General features: G+C 35.3%; 1 protein-coding gene and 1 long non-coding RNA gene across 7 annotated transcripts in view; one reads left to right on the top strand and one right to left on the bottom strand.

Annotated features, from left to right (window-relative positions):
* LOC147908248 (uncharacterized) overlaps window positions 1-4,326 on the top strand; it is a 36,255-nt gene extending 31,929 nt beyond the window's left edge. The window contains exons 3-4 of the long non-coding RNA XR_015546317.1: window positions 134-290; window positions 2,330-4,326. This is a non-coding gene — a long non-coding RNA (uncharacterized LOC147908248). The remainder of the gene's footprint in view (window positions 1-133; window positions 291-2,329) is intronic.
* The window catches only part of LOC105150439 (uncharacterized), a 364,524-nt gene that overhangs the window by 118,939 nt on the left and 221,025 nt on the right, over window positions 1-24,560 (bottom strand). The window lies entirely within an intron of this gene.

Genomic DNA, 24,560 nt, shown 5'->3' with positions numbered 1-24,560 from the left:
GCGAAGTAAAACGACGATCAATGTCGTATAAGCAGGAGAAAATAAAAATAATTGAGTTTATACGCGTTTTACTCGATTAAAAGAAGCAAGCGCCGTCCTCGCTCGAATTAATCAAACGTCTTCTGTAATCTAGAGTTGGGCGTCTCGGAAGGCAAGGACGAAAAAAGCCTTCCCTTCCAAAGAATTCGCGAAAGAACGCCTTTAAATTCACAGTCCTAAGACCGAATGGAGTCGAAGGAAAGTGCAGCCGGCCGAATTAACAGCGCCGCGTTTTTCTCTTCGTATTCGAGGTAAGATCTATTCTACTTATACAATTATCTCCTTAATTGTACTGCTCTTTGCTGCATCGCCGCATAAGAACTTATCTACACGATATACCGACGAGATGGATAATTACAAATTAACCCAGTTGAGGTGTCGTCCTCGAATAATGTTTTGCCACGACGTTCTCGCTGGCTTTGCCATTTGTCTTTATTTACGACGTCCGAATCAACGTGAATCTATCGAAGAACGGGAGATAATACATTTTCAACAGCTTTATCTATAGAATCTGATTTATGACGAAAATTTCGTGCCAAAACATTCCTCTTATTATCAACTAAAATGTCTATCAATAAAGATCTAAAATTGTAAGATTAATTAATATTAATTAAGTTAAAGTATCAAGAATGTAAAATATTCGAATATTTTTTTTCTATTTTATATTTATAAATATGTCGAATGAATAAGAACTACAGATTTCTCTTTTTTAACTATTAATTTATATAAGACACAATTAAATTAGAATTTGTTGAATTTTTATAATTTAAAATAATAACTTACGAATTTTGATGTGATTACATAAAATAGAATTCATAGTAAGAACACTTCTTAAAATATTAAGACAAATAATAAATTGTGCTACTAACAGAAAAGATATTGTATTGTAAAAGATTTTGTAAATTCAAGTATCAACCCAGACACAGTTATGACTATCGAGACTTTAAAGTGTGATATTCATCGGAGCGAATGAAGCACGTAGCTGTCGTAAAAAAGAGCTGCATGTATCGTAAACCAAATCACAATTTGCCCAAAGTAATCTCATTCGTCTGAAAGTCGATAAAAATGTCAAGTATCAAACCAGTATGAATTATCTATAATTTTCTTCTTTCAACTATTTACATACAGCATAATATATATACTCGTATCATTCGCGATAGTTTCAATGAAATCGTAACTCCGTGATTATATAGATAAATCTTTAATTTGATAATAATTCATAAAATTGATAAAAAGTTTATAAAGCACATTTGATATATTCAATATGTTCACAATATTCGCTAATCTATTTCATTTTCCCAGTTTTTATGAAAACTCGAAGCGATTTGTTTAATGCATATTTTATAATCCATCGTATTATCAAATGATTTTACATTAATAAATTTAAGAATATTTTTTTCATTGAAATTTTATATTTATTGTAATTTAGTTTTTCTGAAAACTGAATCCAAATTTCAATGATCAAGTTCGTCCATTCTCTTTCATTTATCTCTCGTTGCCTTTATCTGCACATTTCTCACAGTGAAATTCTCATCGCTCATTCACCTGACACGCAACACATGCACAGACACGTCATACGTTATATGTACGCGTTTATGCATTCTATGCGAAATTTTAACAATATATATTTCGAACTATAAACGTGATACATAGTGTTGAACAAGAAAATCTTTTTACGCGTTTGCCTGAGAAATTTTGTTAATATCACAGCATGTATTTTCATTACGTAATAACTCTGTACGTTTCTTTAACGTTATAAGTTTTGTTTCATTTTATGAAATATTTCATTAATTTTAAACAACTATATAACTTCAATATCTAAATAGAATAAGTTTCACATATATACGATTCACAGAATGAGAAATTTTATATATTTAAAATTATGTCTATATATTTATAGTCATGTAGTACATGTACTATAAACTTATTATACCTACGTTTCAATACTGACACTTCGTTTTTATCAGTCGTGCAATTTTTTCATTAATCACAATGATGGCAGTAAATCAATATCAATTAAGAATCGGTCAAAAGTTTGCCAGACAGCCCAAATATTTAATTAAAAAATAACAACAAGGATAGTTCGTCTTTGTTCTTCGTTTTTATCTGCACGTCTTTCATAGAGAAATTCCCATCGCTCACCGACCCAACAACGACGTGACGTACACACATACATACGGATGCTGCATGCTCTATATGCGTTGTGTGCGTGGATATCGATTCGACGAGCCTCGCCCCGAAGCGCGGTCGAGATATCGTGCATTTTCAAGGTCTGAAACACTTTCCCCAGAGAGATGCACGAGCAAGGGATGGCGGTGAGAGAGAGAGAAAAAGAGAGAAAAAGAGAGACGGAGAAGGTTTGGCGGAAGGTGCGAGTGCATTTTTTAGAAGGCCGCCAGTCGTTCCGAGGTGCGTTGACCGACCGTTTTCATGTCTGAGACACGGAAGAGACGAAGGAAGGAGATCGTGTCCGAGAGGAACGAAAAGGCAACGAGAATACTGATAGGTGAGGCAAGGTATACGGAGAGAGATACGAGAAACCCTCTCGGTTCTCCTATCCGCCTGTTCGCCCTTTTGGAAGGGGTTGAAAGACCGGATGGAGGACGCGAGGGCAAGGGCGGTCGTAGGCGGGAGCGATGATACGTGCGTAGAATAGCCTCGGCATTTTGAGCTCCTCAGAGATTTGGCTTGCCGAGTAAGAGCTTGGTGCCGCCACGCCGCCCCATGTCTCACCTCTTTTTTCCTCCCTCCCAACCGAAGTCATCCATTTCTCTCTCGCCGTCTTCTATCTCGCGCTGTCCCCGCATCTCCCGTTCCCTATCGCGACAACTGCGGCGGTGGTATCTACCGTTTCGTGCCTCGATTTCTTTCATCGGTCCTCCGACTCTCTCGTGGAGCCCAGGGCGGTTGAACCACTAGAGGCAACAATCTTAAAATATCACCCCGCGGGTACAGCGCGGCATGAGTTATCGCGGTATTTAATCATCCCCAATAAGCTTGCGTTCCTTGCACCCTCTAGATTTTCTCTCTGTCGCTTTTGTCTCCCTAGTCTTCATCTAGACAGGGTGACCTGACAGGGTAACCTGACGTTCATTTTCGAGAATACATCTTTGTTTTTAGATGTCTCATAAAAAAAATAATCTCGTAACTCTTTTTAAATTTGTTCCACTTAAGGACATTCGCAGTAAGATTTATTTCAATTTGTTAATCCATTTTGTCGTATTAAAGGCATAGTTGATTTGTTGAATTCTAGTAAATAAATTAGTATTTGTAACAAATAAATAAAATACAATTCAATTTCTATGATAGTAAAAATTCATTAAAACTTTCGTAAATATAATATGTAAGAATTGTTTCAGATTTTTATATTTTGAAATAATATAAAAAATCCGCATTAAAGTTTAAAGATTGCAAAGAATGAAAATTTTATATCGGAGACGTTAAAATCATGACATAAGTACTATATAAGCCAAATATAAATATTCTGCGTAATTCAATTATGACGATTCATTTAAAATAAAATTATATTATCAAAATTTATTATTTTAAAAAATTTATTTTGTTTCGTATTTATTTCGTTGTTTTATATATTGTTTGATATATTTTATCACATACAAGAGATTATATATATGTTCTACTTTCATTCTTATTTTATCAAAATTATAAGTTCCTTGTTTTTTCTCTGCCGCTTTCGGCACAAAAAAAATCTTAAAGTCTTAGCATCAATTCTTTCTCTTTATCTCTTTTATTTTCGTCATCTATTTTCCACTTTTCCTATCGCGGTGTATTTTCGACTAGTTCTCCAATGAGAATTTACCAAGTTCAATGGGATACGCCTAACGACACGCCCGAGTACGTTTTTCTTCGGAAGTAATTAAGAACGATTAACGGAAGTCCGTTCGACGATACTCGACGCTGGGACTGTGAAGAAGTTTTGATGACTTTAAAGCGTCTCGAAGGCCATTCGGGTCGATTAATAGCTCTCGAACGGAGCCGCTTTCTTGGTGACAAAGAAGTTTCCTCGTTTTTCCTTCGTAATCCTGACTCGGGCTAACAAGAATCCGCAATAACGAAAGGTGCTGCACTTATATATAGCTACCGACCTTCTTTATCGATATTTATCGTTCGGGCACGGGTGTTGCTAACGATCGAATAGTCGTGCGATTTTTTTAGGTGCGCATTTTAGTGGACCGCGCAGTTTTCGTATAACGCGCAAAAAGAGCATTTCATCGCATTAATTTCTGTTATATTTTACGGAATTTTTCTAAAAAGTAAAAAGAAAGAAAAGCGTATTTCCACGTCATATATTTTAATATTTTCTTCTCTTAAAGATTTTTTAACGATGACAAACTCTTGCAATCATTGAAATATATTGATTCTTTTAATAAAAAATTGAAATTTTAAAGAAATATAAAATTTAAAATAATTTTGATGCTACAAGAAATTCTACTTTTGTTTCAATTAAGTTACTTTGTAACATAAAGTAACATAATCGACAATTACTCTCTTTCTCTTTCTTTTCTCTTTCTTAATCTCTTGCTTTTGTACAACAAACTTGCGGAATCCATGAATATGCTTCCTGAATATCATTTATAGAATTAACGAGATTAGAGAACCATGGAATCGTGAAGGGAGACTCGAAAGGAAGTTAACTTTCGCATCGTATTGATGAGCGACGTTTGATTCGTCGTTGCGAAGGGGATGTTTTAAACAGAGTTTCGTCATCGAATGAAGACTCCTCTCAAGGAATAAAGACAAGTCGTTTTTGAGGAGAAAGGAAAGTGGATTTCATATGGGGATGCAGTATAAACATTTCATGGCAGAAATTCTGATGGAATGGTTGCGTCGTGCAACACACCAAGAGTTTGCTCGGATAAATACAGAGGACATGTTCGTTTCATATTCGAAATCACTTGCAAGCATCGTTATTTCCGTATCGTCTTTGCGGTTCGCACGTGGATCAATCTCACAACGCGTCGTCATGGTATCAGGACCGTCAATCCAGATACATTTTACATCGACATATAACGCGCGGTCCAGATAACTATGACATGCACCGTTACTCGAAAATGCGATAAATCCCTACGTTATAGCGATCAACGTGGCTTTCGAGAGAAGCGTACAGAATGTCCTAAAACTTTTATGTTGCGATCAATTTAAAAGCAAATTTTCAACTATGATCTGATTCATTCTTCAATTTTATTTTCTGTTATTTATATAAATGTTATAAATATTTATATAAATGTTATATCAAATACTATAATGCCATAATATATTATTAACCAACATATTAATATAAACCATGACTGGTATATTTTTTTAATTTTCATAATTAATTATATTTATCTTAGTGTTATTCACGTTATTTTTCAGATTCGACGTTATCTTAATATAATAAATATTATAATATTATAATATTATAATAAGTCATGATAAATGTTATATCGTTTATATCGTGCTTCAAATATATATATTTCTTCATGTGCATTACATTATATCTATATTTTAAACTCAATACCCGAAATCGAATATCAATGGAATATCTTGAATTTCAGGTTTATCGAATAATATGTAATATTATCTTCTTACGCATTTATCATAATTATTTTTCTCGTAATGGAATGTAAACTACAAATAATTTAGAATAAATACCAATACGTACCAATAAAAAGTTTATTTGTCAAATAAATTTGTGGACGAAAATTAATTAAAGAATATTTTTATCCGAAACCAGTTTTACATAACGCAAAAATTAATAACGCATTTAAGGAAGCCTTGCGATAGATGAAAAATGAAATATCCGCTCATAAAAAAAAGGATATCAGCTGGTGAAAAGTACGGATAAGCAGAAGCGTATGCTAATGCTATGCAGTGTTGCAGACTGCGAAAAGCAGTTTCGGCATAAGCGGAACTGTACGTGGGGAATGTAATACAGTCAAAGAATGTAGGCGAAAGAAAAAAAGACTATTCGAAACAAGAAAGTGAAAAAGAGTTGTGTTACGAACAAGAACTTACTTTGCCATACTTGGCGCAAATACTTCGTTCGGTAAGTTAGTTTTACATAGACATGCGACAATTACATGTTCGAGAGTAAGCTTCGGTAATTAATCTAACCTAATAAATAATTGTAATTTGTATATGCATAACGTTAAATCTCGGAATAAATTTGATATTCTATTCCAATTAATAACTCGAGAAATCAATGAATATCCTTTATAATATAATCGGTGATTTAATTTTCTGAACATGGCTTAGCGGATTGACGGGAATTAAAGAGGAGCATTTGTATTGCAATTAAATAAAGATTTATCTTGATAAGATTCTGTCAATTCTGTATTCACGTTAATTCCTATCAAATTATCACGGATGAATGTCGTTTTGTTACAAGAGGAACGATAGCAGATCGATGATTTGATAAAAATCGGCAACCATTGATTGTTCGCACAGTAAATTCGCGCGAGCAGACGCGCTTGAAATACATTTGTCGACTGCAAATCCAGCTCTCGGTTGGTTTTTCAACCCCTATCGGCCATCGGTATGTATCCCGTTCAACCCCACGACGCCCCCGAGAGTCGCCCACCCTGCCATCCTCTTTTGCTCCCTCGAATCGGCGAATGGGGATCCTTCGCGAAAGTTTACGCGCCCGACACTGCTCGAATAGACGCTTGAATTTCCCTGGTGAATTGCGCGGACGTAGTTGTATGTAACTATGCCGATTCTCCCCCGGGACGCTGCCGAAGTGTCAGTCCCAGTGATTCGCTTGAAATAAAATCTGCTTCCGCGTCTGACGGCGGAGGAAGAAGGCGTCTCTTGCGTTATGAGAAATTCGAAAATCGTAAACCGAGTTTTTTGACTAACCGATAAGACGAAAACATTTGTGCTAATGTCTCAGACTGACGTTATTGATTTCAAATTAATTAAACTTCAGATACGGATAGTGATAATTTTTATAAATATAAATAGGAAATCTTTATTATGAGAAAAATAATATATAGTAATTATACTTATATACACGACTAACACACTTCGGAAAAAGATAAGAAAACTGTATCCGATCGATTAAACATAGAAAAAGCGTTTACTTTAAGGGCGATCGAAGCCGTGCCAGGAAGAAACTTGAACACACGAGCCTCCCGAGACGGCCAATAATTTCTCTACGCGAAATCCGCTTGCGGCTAAAAAGGCGAAATCGAGCGAATGTTTCTGATCCTACTAAGAAGTAAAACGTGTGTTTCATGTGAAAGGAATCGGATGTATCAAGTTTTCGTGTTTATTGCAGTTAAGGTCCCTAGGAAAGCCTTCGGGAAACGAGACATTGATTTTTTGTTATATCCTATTAACTGTTTCTTACTGCCAGGCGTATTCGGATTTTCAACAATAACCAATTAGATATTTGTTGAACAGCACGAGACATTTCACAATTCGTGTGATATGGAGATCTGAACGATATGCATCGCACAATTCGTTTTTGCGAAATTCGCGCAAACGGTACTCTTCTCACCCTGCTAGTCTTCACCTTTCTGCTGAGAAAAGACACGCGCACAAAGGAAGGGTAACCTCGTCATCGATACTTTTCAACGAAATCCACCCAAAGAAGTGGAAACAGCCGTTTCATCGATGGTAGTACAAGAACGGAACTTCTTTTTCCGGCAACGTAAAAAGGGAAATCCGATATTCAGCCGAAAGGTGCACGATGCTACGAAGGGAGAAATTACGATCAAAGGGAGATCGGCTGTGTGGAATAATAGCTGTATCTTTCATCGTGCTGAAATGTTTCTTTGCAATACTTTCCACGTCTGGGGGTTTTTCGCACGATAACGCGCGACGACGATATCGCTTGATGTAATGGGGTTGTAATGGAGGTTCTGAGGTTTATGGACGGTCACAATAGTTTTCGTGTTGGTCTTATTATGAAATTCAATACTATGTCCTGACAAAGCTAGATTGGCAAGACGGTGCGAACAAAAAACTGTTTCCATCTGTTACTTTCCCATACTATATTATTTTAAAAAACGTATAATTTATTATTTTTTAATTACATTTATCATAAATAAAACATTTCTGTTATTCAATTCTACATTTTGTAATTTTTATTGAAAATAAGACAAAAGTTCTTCTGAAATTTGTTTTTCTGTATGTCGCTTTTTGTTAGACACACGCATCTTTGATTCTATAGAATTATCTTTTAAAATTCATCCTGAAAATATGTTAGTTGTGATACAATACAATATTAAAAAAATTTTGACCGTACACTTCAATAAAATTAATCAATTAATTTATTTTATATTTTATTGTAGTTTTATTAATGAATAAGAAAAATTTACGTAAAATTCGAAATACAATGCTGTCCTAAAACTACCATATTTTCAGAGTAAACTCTAAGAAAAAATTCTCTCCGTGTAGAATACTATGTATGTAAATTTTTCGTATAAGTGAGTGGGATTATTGAGCTAAGCTATGTCTTCAGTGGTCATTAGATCCCTATTTGCTATGTTAAAAGCTAGAATAAGAAAGAATCGACTTTTAAAAATTCAGTCCGTTATATTAGTTTAAATCCCTTCAAAGTATCATAATAGAAAGCTTGATAAATAATTTCAATTTTTAAATATTTTTTTATATTATATATATATATATATTTTTTTTTTATTAGTAAGTGTTATAAGACAAGACACATTGGCTTACATACTTCATGTAGTTTCAAGTTTAAATTTGGATAGCGTGTTTGTTATTTCTTTTCTTTTATGTTAATAATTAGATTATTTGTAAAGATCTAGATTGTATTATCTAGATTGTAAATATTGTAAACATTAAAAATGTGAAATGTATGAAAATCCTGCGTTACATTAATTAAAAGTAGCCTATTTTTCCGTGAGTAAAATGTATATATCGATAACAACACTGTATGACTTAACATAGATAGGATAAAAAAAAACATTAATTATTTCTATGATTCTCAAAAAATCGTTCAAAAATATACGATAGAAAATCAAAGACAATAAAGTAGAATAAATGGAAATAGATATAAATTTATTAATCAAATTTATCGAGTTACCAGATTGAATTAATAATTCTTTTTTATTCAAACAAAAAATTCCACTTATCTTTAAACAATGATCGATGCAAAATGATTAAGTGAGAAAATTTTCTGTTCATTCATTCAACCTGACAAAAACGGAAGCATAATGCGGGATAATTAACTCAAAGTTTTTTAGAAAAATCTGACGATGTCGCGCATAACACATCTTCTGCCTCAACGGTCCGATATTCCGCTCCAGTTAGGCCCCGTTGATGAATGCGACGTTGGGTAGGGACGAAGGAGATTTTCTTCCGGGGTGGCCACACCCTTCACCTCGGGCAGACGAACATTAAATAGACGCGCTCGCGCGTGGTGAGTCGAAACTTTTTAATTCACTATCAAGATGCAAATTCTCCTGTCGGACGGGGCAATTTATCCCGTCCTTTGAGGTGGCTGCTACTTACTAAGTAGTTCGCGGATCTTGACTTTCGTATATATCCGACAGGGATGAAAGCCACGAAGGCCGCGGGCAACCCTTGGCGACGACGGTAACGACGCTGACTACATGAGGGTCGCGGTCGCGACTAAAAGCGCTGCTCTACTCGTCTTACTATATTCTATCCTTCCGTTGTCCTTATCCACCTGACGATCAATTTCGACAAAAGTATTCCCAAAAAGGACTTTCTATACCTCCGATGACACGTTTATATTTTTATTTGTTTCGTGGATAGCGTTACACTCATAAAAAGAGCACTGGCACATTTTAACTTAATCATAAATTTGGAAAAAAATTGTAGAAGACAAGAGAGTCTCAAATCTCATCAATGATTTATAAACTTCTCCGTTTCTCACTTGTAAAATTCAAGACGTGTAGCTTAGCACACTGCCGTATGTCCTGACTCCTTTCAATTATTCAATGTAAAGAAGCCAGAGATAGTCTTTATATAAAGAAAGGCGCGTTATAATCTTACCGAAATTAGAAGGTAAAATATTATAAAGAGATTGAATATATAATAAAAACATCATGTGTTTAAATAAAACATTCAAGCTATATTTAAATTCAGAATAATTTAATCTGAAGGGTTTTTTTTTGTAAAAGTCAAATAAAGTTTATATTACTTTAATAATATATCAATTTTTAATTAATTCTAATAGAGAGAAATTTTTATATAAAATGTTGTGATTAAACCAACAAAAGAGCCCAACAAGAATAGCACTTTGGTGAAGACAAACAGAATTTCTGGTTATAATATATAAGCGATCAACAAAATATTATTTTTAAGTCCTTTTGTTGGCATACGTAAGATTTTTCTCCGTATACAACATTATTTTGTAATGTACTGATCAAAATTTTAGTGTACAAAATTATAGTATTATGCTTCACATTTTTTCATTTTGCCGAGTTATAAGGTTCACGTATCATAACTTCCTAATGCCTTAAATACCTTCCCGTAGCGGTTCGTTCTAAACCATAAATGCTGTAATTTATATATTGCCTGCATAAGTTCCGGATGCGCCAAACGGAGGATGGATGATAGCCCGCTAACTTGCTGAGTACTTTGTCAAAAGTAATTTGTGTACTCGTGTTTCGCGACGATATCGCAGCGTCCACGGCGTGCAATGAAGATACATCTACGCGAGACGCTGTCGTTAAGTTGACCGTTGGCAGCGCAGTTGCATCGGAACGAAGGAATATCTCGACTTGATTAGCGGTCAGAGGACGGTGAATTTTGGGTGGGCCTGTGTAACGTTTGGTGGAGCACCGCACGACGCATTTACATCGCGCTGTACGCGCGCAGAGCGAAATATGCAAAACAGATTATCTAGACGACCACTCGCTCGGTGGTCAGAGCTGGATAACCTCTCGGAGCTATGCGCACACCACGTTGAGTCGTTAGATTATTCATTAAAGCGTCCTTTATATATTCAGCCAGCGGTGGCCAGAGTTTAATGGGCAAGCGGTTGGTAATAAAGCTCTTAATTACTAATTCGCGCGGGAAGAATAGCCAAGAATTTAGGTACGCGGGCGTTCTTCACCGCCGTCAGATGTACATGTGTGCACGAGTAAATAAAATATTTATACAGTCGCCGAGAATTGTCGCGCCTTGCGCGTTATCACTTTATTCGTTTCGACCGTCGCATCAAAATTAGCTATCTCATAAACAATTGCGTTGCTCTAATTGAGAACTTTATATTAAAGTATATTTTAATCATTGTCTTAAAGTAATAATGAGTCTTCACTTGCAAGTATTAAATAATAAAACGTTTCTCATCGTCTCACCGAACGCGACAGTGCTTATGATGAATTTATAAATTTTCCTATATTTATATTCTCCTACATATGCGTCTACATTAAACTCATTTAAATTAAGAAATACGTCGCAGTTTTATATTTAAGAAATGTTACAGCTAAAATGGTATAACGAAAGATATATGGCACAATTTCATTTTAGTTACCATTATTATCGCCGACATAAATGTATCTACGATAATAATGACAATAATTCATATTTTAGCTTTTTGTGAATAATTTCATATTCCAGTCTTAATCACCCTTAATTAATCTCTTGCGCGTGTTTTGTACAAGACCTTCGAATGCTTAATAATTCCATTATTAAAGGAATGAATTAATAACGAAGGCAGAAAGCGCGAAAAGATCTGCGTGGATCACGGGCTGACTAGGGCGACGTTTAACGGGTCCGTCAGTTTATTCCGGCAACGTATTGTGGACACAAATTGTATATGACGTGTCGTTATAGTAATTAACTGGAGAGCAAGGGGAGATGTGCTTGCTGCTCGCGTTCTGAGGCGACTCCCAGCTTTATGCCCGGAAACTTCTCCACCCGGATTTGCATAACCACCTCAGAAATTACAGATGCATGCATTAAAGCGGTACAGGCGGTTGCGACCAATACTAAATTCCCCTGACTGTCTATTAATTCGCAAAATGGGTATTTTGAGTACTGGCACCGTTCGCTGCATTCGTTTCCGGTATTACGGATTATCGTTAATCATGCAATGCTGTTGTTAGTTCAGAATGTATAATTGCACGAAACGTGATGAATATCAAAACGTTCTATGTCGTTAGGCGTAACGTACGTTTACGTGAATGTCTATGTTGAATTAAGAAATGATTCATAACGTTTACTTCTTTGTCTGTAGCCTACATGATCTGATAATAAAGTTCTCGGAATACAATAAAAACACAGACTCAGTTAACAAAATGTTATGTTTATTATGTCTCAAAGTAATCCCTCATATACATTCATACATCAATATATTTCACACATCTTTGATACAAAATCTTAAAAGCCTTTTTTAAAAGTCCATAGTTGGAATGCTATTTAGAGCACTCATCACATTCCTTTGAATAATCTCAATGTCTCGAAAATTTTTACCTTTTGTCATGTTTTGTTAAATTTTAGAAACATAAAATACGAAAAAATCAGATTTGGCAAATAAGGCTGATCTCTAAGCTTTTCCTTAACAAAAAACTGCTTCGATGACTCTCTTGTGCGCAGGGACTGTCATGCAACTTTCTTGGCTAAGAAAGGGACTTTTGAGATTAATCGTCCACACTGTTAGATGTCAAAAAAACAATAGTCCCTTAAGTTATATAATTATTTTATTATTTTTAATTTTCATCTATTAACCAACTTCCATCAAAGTATAAATCAATCCATTTCTGTGATTAGTTTCAAAGTAAACATCGTCCATATTATCATATGCACTTAGTAGGTAATAATAATATAAATTAAATTTAAGTCAATATATTTCCTTGAGTTAAATTATTTAACTTAGTTTTAGTCAAATTAACAACATATTGAGTAGGAGCAATGTCGACCTATAGAAATAATTAAAAATAACTCAAATTGAGTTTAACTTTGCATTATTCATAATACATTATTTGCCAGAAAAAACATTTTCGAATTTCATGTTGTTTCCAAAACTCAAAAACATAAAGAATAAATATTTCAAGACATCAAGAAATAATATGACGAGTGCTATGAGCAACTGCAGACTTTTTTAAAAGTTGTGAAACTTTCAAAGATGTGTAAAATTTTGATGTCACGAGGGACTATAAAATATAACATTTTGTTATCCGAGATAACATAAATTTTTTTATTGTTGCAGTCTGGAGACTTTATTGTCAGACCATGTATAGTTGTATATCACGTGTCTTGAAAAAATTCGGGTCAAGAATTCGGCGCTTCTGTTTATTGCCAAACCACAAACTGTGCATTAATACAACACTTTTTTGCAAAAAGATTCATTCGTTGTTCTCTATCTTTCGCAATAGCTCATCATACATTACAATACATTGTTCAAAATTCTTACTAAAAAAAAGAACACTTTTTCCTATCACAGAGTTTAATAGATGCGCGACGTCATTTCAAGTAACGACTTGCACTCGCTATTTGTTACGGGCGGCAAATAAAGAAATAACTGAGGAATACATTGAGCGAAGGCGCGTACAAAATAGGAAATAAAAGCCGTCTGCGACACGTTATTCTGCAATTGCATTTTCGCGGATAATACGTACCTACACACGTTAGTATACCGCGCCACCCAAGCCGTGACGCGACGTTTCCGGCTTTACGACATGCGCGAATAGGCTTTCGCACGCTTCCCTTGGCGTTTAATTACACACCAGCCGTGATTAACTTTTTTTTCCTTCCGCACTTGTGGTAATGCGCAATTTCAGAATATGCTTGCCATAATCGAATTACGTCTCACCGTTCGTCTTTCCTTTCCGCATAATGTATACGTAATATTCGACGCGCGCCGCGATATTCGTTGCGATATTCTCGAAGTTTCTCGCTTCCTAGTTCAAAAAGAAAGGCAAGAGATCGAGCCGTTAATATTAAATTTGTTTTACGCTCGGCGCGTTCTCGATCACTGCATATCGATCTTTCCTCAGCATTACATTACACAACCACCGCGTTTCTGTTCTTTTCCCGTCGTCGCGCTTTTTATTTCATGTTTTCGCGTTGAAACGTCTGCTTTATTATATATATATATATATATATATCCATCGCACGTAGTGTCTATCGCCACACCATAGCTCCATCGATGGATTCAGATTACAAAGAATAATAGCTCAATAAAAATGCATAAGGAGCTAATTTCGTCTGCCCGAATATGCGTTCATAGATTAAGAGGTCGTCGAGTTGTCGAATATAAAATAGTCAGTTGGGAAAAAGGAGACAGAGGAGTTAGGGGAGAAGAAACGGGGGCTGAAGACGATAAACAGGATAATAAAACCGCAGTAAGCTCGATACCTGGCAAATTGATCCTGCCTTTCGTTTCGAGGTGACGACAGACGGACCATCATCGCCGTCGTTCCCAGGGGATACGCCCGGCTTGTTTAAATGCAAATCGCTTCGTCATCTCGGCAAAAATAACTCTAGTAATTCGGCAACGGCCCTACTCGCCTGGTCCAGGATGAATTTCTCTTCCGCATGGCCGCCGCCGGATGATATAATCACGCTCGAAATCTTCCTGTAAATAATACGCTCTCGTGTGCCTTAAGCCCGGTTATATCAACGTTATTTTGACTTTTTAGGCAAGATTTAAATATCTTTATCTTTCTTTTTAAATAAATAAAGATAGATACAAATGTGAGTTTCGCTTAAAGCCAAAATAACGTTGGCACAATCAGTCTTTAACTCTTTCTTCAGAGCATGAAGAAAAAAGATATCTGCATTAAAAAGATAGCGAATTGTAACGCATTACTATTCTCAGCGATTTAAATTGTGCTCTTATAGCTTTCGATACGCCATCAAGCTGGTCGAGAAACTAGTAATGAAGAGCATCAATATAGTAGTTTACGAGCGAGTAAAATTTTAGATCCTGTGGAAATACAATAGGTGGTCGTATTAAGACTCGTATTCAGGATACATTATGTATCTTGGACTAAACGAATTTCTGCGCGTATGTACGTGAAAAGTGGATAACGCACTACTTTACGACTAACTCGAACAGAAAGTTGTAAACCAACGGCACTGTAACTTCGCCCGTTGGTGTGCTATTTACATTATCCCGAAAAAGTTTCTGAATTTTGCCAGTACGAGAAAGAGGAAGGTGTGTTCGTACTACAGATCATTTCGTGACAGGTTTTTCTTTCTTCCTAGAAGTTGCTCTGAAGTTGTCGAAAACAGCAGAAATTTATTGCTCTGGTTAGAATCGCGCACACAGATTCACAAGCAGCGATGTTATTCCTAGTATTCGAAGAAGTTTTCTGCACGGATAATAGGAAATATATAATAATTCGAAAAAAACTGTATCTCAAATACATATCTAATTGTATTTTAACTTTTGGATTGTGAGATTTATATATTCAAATATTTCATACTGATTATTTCATGCAACTTAATATCTATTACAAGTTTTACAATTGAATCGATTAGAGTTCGAAAATAATACAAATCCATAATTTTCTAATAGATATAAGTAAAATAATGTATTTTATAAAAATATACATCTACAAGTTTTACATCTTTTAACGTAGTGTATACACATATTTCTCATATAAGGTAACCGTATCCAATATGGCCTATTATTCAATATATATTGTTTGTAGATATATTGTTTGTAGATATTTATACAGTAAATTCAATGGCTAGTACGTCGTACAAGCTGTCCATGTGATTTGTTTGTATCAGTTAATTGCTCAGTTTGTGCATTCAGTTGTTGTCAATAAAACCAGATACAGAACGTCGTGGTATAATATTTGATAGGTAAGTTATTGCTTTTCATAACTACCAAGTGATTATTATTAATTTCCACGGTTAATATTATTGTAGCTCTGTACTTTGTAAGATAGAATTAATATGGCTAATTTAATCTATCGAATATATGCATCGATTGTAATTTTTAGTTTGTTTTTTTTATACTTTTTTTTATTTTGTAATTCTAATCTACTTGTTAAATATCGTGAAAATAAGTATTAATAGATAAGTAGATAAATCAATTAGAAAAGTCTTTTGTGTATCTTTATAAGTCAATAAACATGTCAATATATTATCTAATGCATTTTTAAAAATAACATTGGAGCAGTTTGTTTTTTATTTTTCTAATGTTATAAAAAAAGAGGACAACAACTATATGTGTCCAAGATGATCCTTGTTAATCTTTTTAATCTTCATTGTATCATGTAAGTATTTAAAAATGTCTCGTATTTTTAATTAATATTCAGAAATATTTTCTCTTTTGAATCTAACTACCAATTCAATTTTGAATTCAGTACAAAATTATGGAAGGCTATATTAGGTACGGTGAAGGAGGTTACCTTATATAATAATATTATCTCTTAATCTCAATCTTCATTGTTTTTAAGAGGTAACATCAAGTCATCGCGTTTTCAAACTGATTAGAGCGTCTGAAAGAGACACCTAAGAGCACAGAAGAAATGTGCTCTACGTTTTATCAACTTGGCAACGAAAACCGTTTGTGACGAATAAAAGATGGAACACAGAGGAATCTGCGAGAGTTAAGTAAGTCGACGGTAGCCAATTGAAATCGCACCACACAGTCGCGGCGCATTCTGGCGCGAGTCAGAAGAAAAGAGGAATGGAAGCGGTTTGGCCGTGGCAGTTCTTGGACTGGCGTTAATGGCAGAATCATGACACCGAACACAACGTGACCCGGCATACAGTGTGGAATCTGGGTTAACGGTTTCTACGTTTCCACGTTCCATCGTCGCGCCTCGATAACATTAAATTCCGCGGTCCCGTTCTCGACGGCGGCCACGAGTCTGAAGACATTTTCTGATCTCGATCGCGCAATTCCGGGTTTAGATGCCATGATATCTCCATTAGGAGGCATACGAACCAACCAGTTATGTTTCCCGTCGAATAATCGTACATCATTCGAGCCTATGAACCATGCATTTCGGAGCATCAAAATGCATCTATCCGACTATTCATATGTCTTGATTGCCACATAAATAAGCGAATTCCGAGCAACGGATTGCGTTTCTCTGTAGTGTACTGTAAAAACTTTTAACTCGGCTCGTTAACTTAAATAAGTAAGCGTGAAATATTTTTACTCTCTTGCAATATTATTATTATTATTTCCCTTTTATCGCAAGGGTTTGACAGAATTTCCATTGCGCGGAAATTTTGTCTTATTCCTCAGTAAAAGACACGCTTTTAGCTCTTCCACGCGAAATTAGCGACGATCACAGTAGAATGAATTAAGACAATGCTGAAAGAGACAATTGCTGATAATTTTGAAAAATTTTCCCTTATATTCAGCGCCAATACAATGAAGCGCCGGGTAATTACGTTGTAGCACGTCATCGGTGGACGGCGAGCTTACTTTAAATGGCGTCTAATGCAGGTGCAAAACTTCCGCCATCTCGTAAGGAAGTTCGCGGTGCATTTACGGTCAAAAGCGGATAACGTAGCGCTCAATGAACAATGAATAATGTTCGTTCCGTACCCCGTTTACACCGGTCCCCGCGCGGGGCTCTTATTTGCAGAGCAAACTGCGCGTAGTACGTCAGACCGATTAATCTCGAATGATGAACGGCGCCTTCGCACGCAGCCGTCACGGGTAATGTGACGAATCAATGATCATCGGGGCGCTTTCTCGCGCGAATTCGCGGCCGATCGACGAGATATCAGATCGATCCCCAAAAAGCGAGCTTTTAGAGCATTATTCTTTAAATAATTCACCGAAATAATTGCTAGACCATTAGCGTCCGTCGGTGCAATTTGCAGCGATTTTACTAATGCAGCGAAGTTTATCTTCAATTATTCTCCGGCTACCTCGCCGTTGCAATTTCGCAGCTTCAGTTCGATGCAAAGAGACGTTTTTTCCCCTCTGTAATTTTTATTATTCAATTCGCGTCCGTCGAACGCGCTTTTAGAATAGCAGCATGCCTTCTCTTAAAACAAGCGCCATCGCATTGAATTCATTTGTGGTATGCGTTAACTTCCTAGTCGCTTTGTTTCGTCGTACACGATCAGAATTTTGAAAAAAATGCAACAAACATTGAACTATCGCCATTAAATTGACATTTTCAATTAATCCTGCAACATAAAGCTGTTACATCCCGATAAAATCCTCTCTTTCCTTATTATAAATATATGATTTATACCTTATTTTTATCTTATCTCTAGTTTAGTATTATATTTCGTCTTGGTTTTGATATTTTGTACCAATTTTATTTTTATTTCGAAACCTTATCATACCTTTTATATATTGTAAAATTCTTTTTCCTTTTATAAGAGGGCATATTTAGTTCCTTTTTTAGTTCCTTTAAACATTCAAATCAACGGATAGCTCACGTTTGTATACTTACTTATGCATCACATAGATAAAGAATATCTATTCTTCAATCTTTCTTTTTCTTTTGAAGGCCCTTTTTCTAAAATAATAATTAAACAATAGCATATATGCCTAATAATTAAGTAGTATTATATTAAGACTTTCCCGAATGTGCGAGGATAAATATCTTTATTTTTTTTTCCTTTCTTTTCTTTTTTTCTTTTTCTCCATAAAATTAAAACCAATTTAAAATTTAGAATATATCATTACTTTGCTTCGCATAAAGATGTTAATTAAGAAAATCAAATTTTTATTCTTATCATAAAACCTAGATTCGTAGTGTCGAGAGTAGGGCTTACGCGGAGCCTTGCTGTCTTATCTTAAGAAAACAAGTGCGAGTATAGGCCCTACCAAATCTTGAATAGTGTTGATTGGGAAGACATCCCCACACTCATTGCCAGAATATAAAAGAACTGCAAAAGGTTGTCAGTCAGTCAGTAGAAAAATATAATAATTTCGGAATAGAGTCCGAAAAGGACAGTCGCCTTCGCAAGTAGGAATTATATTTGCACTCCCCTCATATAAATTATCTCACGTTTTTTTTTCCGATATATATATATATATATATATATGTATATAATTACTATTTTTTTCTTTTAAAAATTTAATAAATGACAGTATTAACTTATTAGATCAATTTCAATTTCATTTAAAATCGATCCGCGTGAGCTCTCATATAACTTTCGTAATCCTGCGAGGCTGGAATCTAAATTTCTCCTACAAATTATTATCCATTCTTTCCTTGTAATCATTTTCAATCATCGCACAACCTGATCTCCGATCCCCGGGTAAATTAATGCTTAAATGCATTGACCTAAAAAACGGAGGACTCTCAATTTCTATTACATGTTACGTAACAAAGCATTTAGTAAAGTACAATATTCATCAAATTTTTTTCAGGAATGTAGAATTCTTCATCAGTCTATTACCTTTTCTTAGATGTTACTTTCACCGTTAATTGTTAACTAATTCACAGATTTCACTAAAGTTCCGTTCAAATTAAAAGAATGGAAATTGATTTTTTTTCTTTAAATTTTAATTAAATAAATATCATAAACTGATCTAAATAGTTTTATGGAAATTTTATACATATATATGCAGATTTTATAATAAAATAACAAACTCTGTATGTCATAGATACTCTATAACGATAAGACTAATTGCCTAAAACTGGTTTGTATCGAGAACGATATGCTAAACACAAAGGGGTAAATACATTGATGTAACGTAGTGTGTGGCATTTCTGAAGGGGTGCATAATCACGCATGACGCACGAGCAACGTGAGGATGGATCGCTGGTTTTTGTCACCCCCGAAGTGTCACGAATACACGCATGGAGTAGGGATGCGGAAAAGCACATGCAAAATCCTTTCGTCATTCTCGAGATAAAATAGGTTTTTTCTTATTTTGCAATATTTATTAAGGAAAGCACAAAGGAATATTGATTTTCTACACGAAATACGTGTATATAGAGTATATTGGACGTGATGGTATCATTGTCTTTTATTTACATATTCCATGATAAATCTTTAAAAATTAATTATTCAATCTTATAAAACAATTATAAAATATTTAAGCGCAAATTAATAAGATACGATAATTCATTTCTGATATTTTTAAGTGCATAATATTTTGAATTATAGAATTGTAATTTAAAATTAATTATATGCCAAAATATTTAACAATAAAAATAATAAAATACGCAAGTTTATGTTTATAATAATTAAAAAAATAATTAATTAAAAAATGAAATCAATTTATGATAAAATTTTTGAGTCGATCATTATTCTGTATAATCACTGTTATGTTCACACCAGATTGGTATAGCACAGCAGTATAAATAGTAGCCAAGAGAGTCGACGGTGCGACCTGTGCCTCTTAATTCATTTGATTATCTTAATGTAGAGTTGTGGACCACGGGCTTAGGTAGTCGTACGAACTTAGCCCCGGGGTTATCTTTATTCACGCGATTTCAGTACAGTACTCCTGCGTAAATTTGACAATCTCATCCAGATCTAACTATCGCTGGTAGTCCGCTGATACGTATCCATTATTATGTTAAGTACAAATATGCGAAAAAAATGATTTAGCTAAAAAAATTTAAAGATTTACAAATAGACCTACAAATCTTTGAAAACAATTGTGTTTATCAAAATAATTACGCAGAACACTGCAAAATGGATTAATTTATATCTTAATACACATAGAAGTTAAAATTAATAAAATATTAAATTCAAAAGATTTGACATTGACTCTTTTGACATTGATATATCAAAACTTTTCACAATATTACTCATCATGCTTAAGTTTCCCCACATAATTACTTTGGTCCAACATTATTTATAGATCATATTCCAATTAAATTTTTAAATACTTCAGTAAAATCGTTTTCCATGTAGAGAAATAATGCTACGCTATTTAGTTTAACAGATAATCTCTGCTAATATTCTATTAATTACGATAATTGCCCAGACAAAGTCTAATTAAAACATAAGAAGTCTTTAAGACGTCTTTTAGATCCCAAAGGCGTCTCTCGATTTTGGACACTTTATGTTGTCTAGACTATACGTCTAAAAATTTTGGTTCGTTAAAATTCAACGTATTTCAGTGTTTTATACTAAATATAGAATCCGCATGTAGCGATTCCGGTCTGTAGAATGACTGTTTAATTTACGCTTGGCGCTCTAATTGAGCGAAGACGACCTCGTCTCGGCTCCATTTAGAATGGCGCGACCGTCGCGGATGGCAACATTAAATCTTTCGCAGAAAGAGCGGCGTCAGAGAGGGTGGGTACCAAATTTCGGGGAAGGACGTGTCTCCGGGGCGGACTGTCGCACACTGATAAAGCGTTAGGAATCATCAGGCGTATTGTGCTTACGCACGCTCGTAAATAACCCGAGTTACTTACGGTCGCCAGACCGAAAATACCGCCACGGCAGGGAACTCGCAGGCCCATTACACGGCCGACCAGGCTGGCTTCTGCGACTCCGAGACAGTTTAATGCGAGGGGTGCGGCTGCTGGTGCACGATGGCGACCGGGGTGGCCAAGGACGATGGGTGGGAAAAGGGAGAGAGAGATCCAGGGGTTTAAGCAACGATGAACGACGAGGGTACCGAATGGCGGTCACTTGTTAATGTTATGTTCGAAGCCCTCGGAGCTGGAGGGCTGTGTCGCGACAAAGTTCGTTCCGAATATGCTGTAAATTAAATTGATACTCGCTGGTGTGCGCGACACCCTCGTCACCTCCTTGCTCCCTAATCTCTCGTGACGTGCGCGCGCGGGGTAGTAATTTGCACGCGTTATATTTGGCTAATTCAAGATCATTGGGGATCTATATGAATTAAATTGAGTTAATTGAAAGCTCATTCATTAAAATTTATTAGCACGCCGACCCTCCTTCTATGTCCTTCGTACATAGTTGTGACATCAGCATTTCCTTGAACAACTCAAAACTTTCACACAAATGGAGACTTCACTTTTCGTTTCAGCCATATTCATCGTTTATACGAGAATTATGTAAAATGTAACGGAAAGAAAAAGGGTCATCATTCTGTGTCTATATGAATACGAGACCGTCTTTTATACGCGCCTTTTGTGCACGATTAATACAGAGGTATGTAAAGGTATTGCATTCATCTGATCTTTCTATTAATTACATTAACTTAATTTGATAGTTATAAATCATGTCAAACTAATTTTGCAACTGCGATATGTCTTAAAATCTCGCTGACTGAAAAGTGAATGAAGTTCGTTAAATTCTATGGCCCCCTGATATTGCGCATCCATCTTCGTGTCGCGGAGCATCTCGCGAATAACACATAATGGTTTTTACGGCTTAATAATAAATTTACAAGTTGTTACCCCGGCCGTATACGATTAATCTTGTCTAACTAGATGACGTTTTAGAAACTCGTGCCGTGCAGTAAAGATTAATCATCCGTATTCCGACGGTTACGATATGGAAAACTTATATAACCAAAGCCCAAGTTTTCAGACAGGACGGTGCATCATTCAAGCTACCTTTTCTGGAAACAAGACATTTTTCATGCCATTTTCTGCTTTAATAACAGAAGACTGCTCATCTGATAAAACCGTAACAGATCGTTATGTTCGGACATAGACAAAAGTTATTGATTTTTAAGCTGCTATTTAAAAAAACGACAAATAAAATTTTTTATACAATTTTGATTTTCATTTCTCGTATGTCAAGAGTTAAATAAAGTTTTCTTAAGAGATATTAATAAGCGTGTGCAAGTTAATGAGTGCAGTCGATAAATAATCAAGTCTACAGTTTTTGCGCTCAATTTACGTCAATCACATTACAAAAGCATGATTAGTGAGCCATATGCATTATTAGGATGTTGACAAACATGAAAATAAGTCTACTAAAATAGATATGTAGCTTTAAATTATTCCGGCTCATTTCTTTGTAAAATGTAGGAATTTGGCGATTTCATTTTTGCCAATATAAATTTATCGTCCAATAATGCATAAAATAATAATGCATAAAACTCATTGAACACGATTCACGACAAAAATGCTTTTTATGGCGCGCATAAGCCTCAGTTGACAGAACATACAATTTACTAATATAATTTACCATATTGCATGAAAAGAAGTTACATTAATCGTTTTTTTATCGATCGACATGTTTATCTTAGATGTAATGTATTTCCACGTGACTAACTCTGCATGCAATCAGTTTAAATCGAAGTTTCGAAAGCACTTCTGCTCTTTTTACTTATTCGCAAACCTGTGGATGGCATCGCGTACTTGTGCAGGAAATGGCATGTCAAATTTAACTTTACTCTGACGAATGCATGGTGAGGTCATAAAATTCCAAACGTTTTTCCATAGTCAAATTTCGATGACGTCGCTCGGCACGAAATAATTATTTCGTGCTCGCTCAATCGGCTACAGTTTAACACTCGACTTGTCGTTCGGTTCCAGTTGATCGCCGGTCCGGGACGCACCAAATCGATGACCGGCCATCAACGAATTTGATGCGAATGTCCGACATAAAGTGCTAATAAAATGTTCGAGCATATTAACACGATGCCCTCGCCAGTACATAATGCGTTTTATTACGAGTATACGTTTTAGTACTTAAAGCTTTCGTCACGCCCGCACCAAAAAGTATCGTTGCCGCGACAATTAATGGTTTTTTTTATTTCTTTCGCCATCTTTAGTTTTAGGGCGTTCCTGTCGCGACGTACTACGATCGCTGATATTTTTATCGGCCACATTTTTATTGTCTGTATTACCACCGTAAACCGTCGAGAGCGAAAGATGCAGTGATATGGAAAATATGAACATTTTTGCACACACATATTTTGGACTACTCAATTTTTCTACTAGTAATATGTCTGAACTATCAATCTTTATGTTATCAATTTAAGTAAGCATAGAATGAAGCGCATCGATTATTGTTTATTATATTTTTAGTTTTAACATAATTATTGAAGATAATTTAAGTATTTTATGCATAACGTTATTAAAATAATAGATGTATTGGTCGCGAGATATCTTGTGATATCGTTTTGCGATAATCCATCAATTTTAATATCAATATAAATAATATTATTTCAGCTCAATATTTTATATATGATGTTTAAATAAATCGTAACTTTTCCGATGATATAAATGTCTTTATGCAAAAATGTTCGGAATATACGATATTTTCATTATTTAAAACGTAAAACTATACCGAGTTCATAGACAGTATCTTGCTGTTAATTCTGAAAGAGCGGCAAACAAAAGAATCTTCTCAATCCCTGCTCTGAGTAAAGAAGATACTCAACGAACGTTTCATCTTAGACCGACACTTCCGATCAACAACTTCCGACAAAACGAGCCGCTCGTTTTCTGTCATTATCTGCTCGAAATGGTTATCTTCGGATCGTTACAACCTCTGAGTAGCGAAGTGGCGGCTTCCGATTTCCGTGCCTCCTCGATACAGGTTCGTTACCGTAATTCGTTGATTCGGAGAAGAATCGAAAGTCCACTATCATAACGTGACGTGTGTAACTGATTCAGCTCTCGCAAGTTCCCAAGTCGAAAAAGGATGGCGAAATTCGAAAAACGTCTATACCGAAAACGAAGAGAACGAAAGAAGTCGGAATCATGTGTAAATTGCACAGTGCGGCAAAAAAGAACTTGTCAAGACGG

The sequence above is a fragment of the Acromyrmex echinatior genome, chromosome 10 (assembly GCF_024713525.1).
Source record: "Acromyrmex echinatior isolate Ae372 chromosome 10, ASM2471352v2, whole genome shotgun sequence".
Taxonomy (NCBI): Eukaryota; Metazoa; Arthropoda; class Insecta; order Hymenoptera; family Formicidae; genus Acromyrmex; species Acromyrmex echinatior.
Note: the sequence above shows the minus strand (reverse complement) of the source record. Positions and strands in the feature narration are given on the sequence as shown.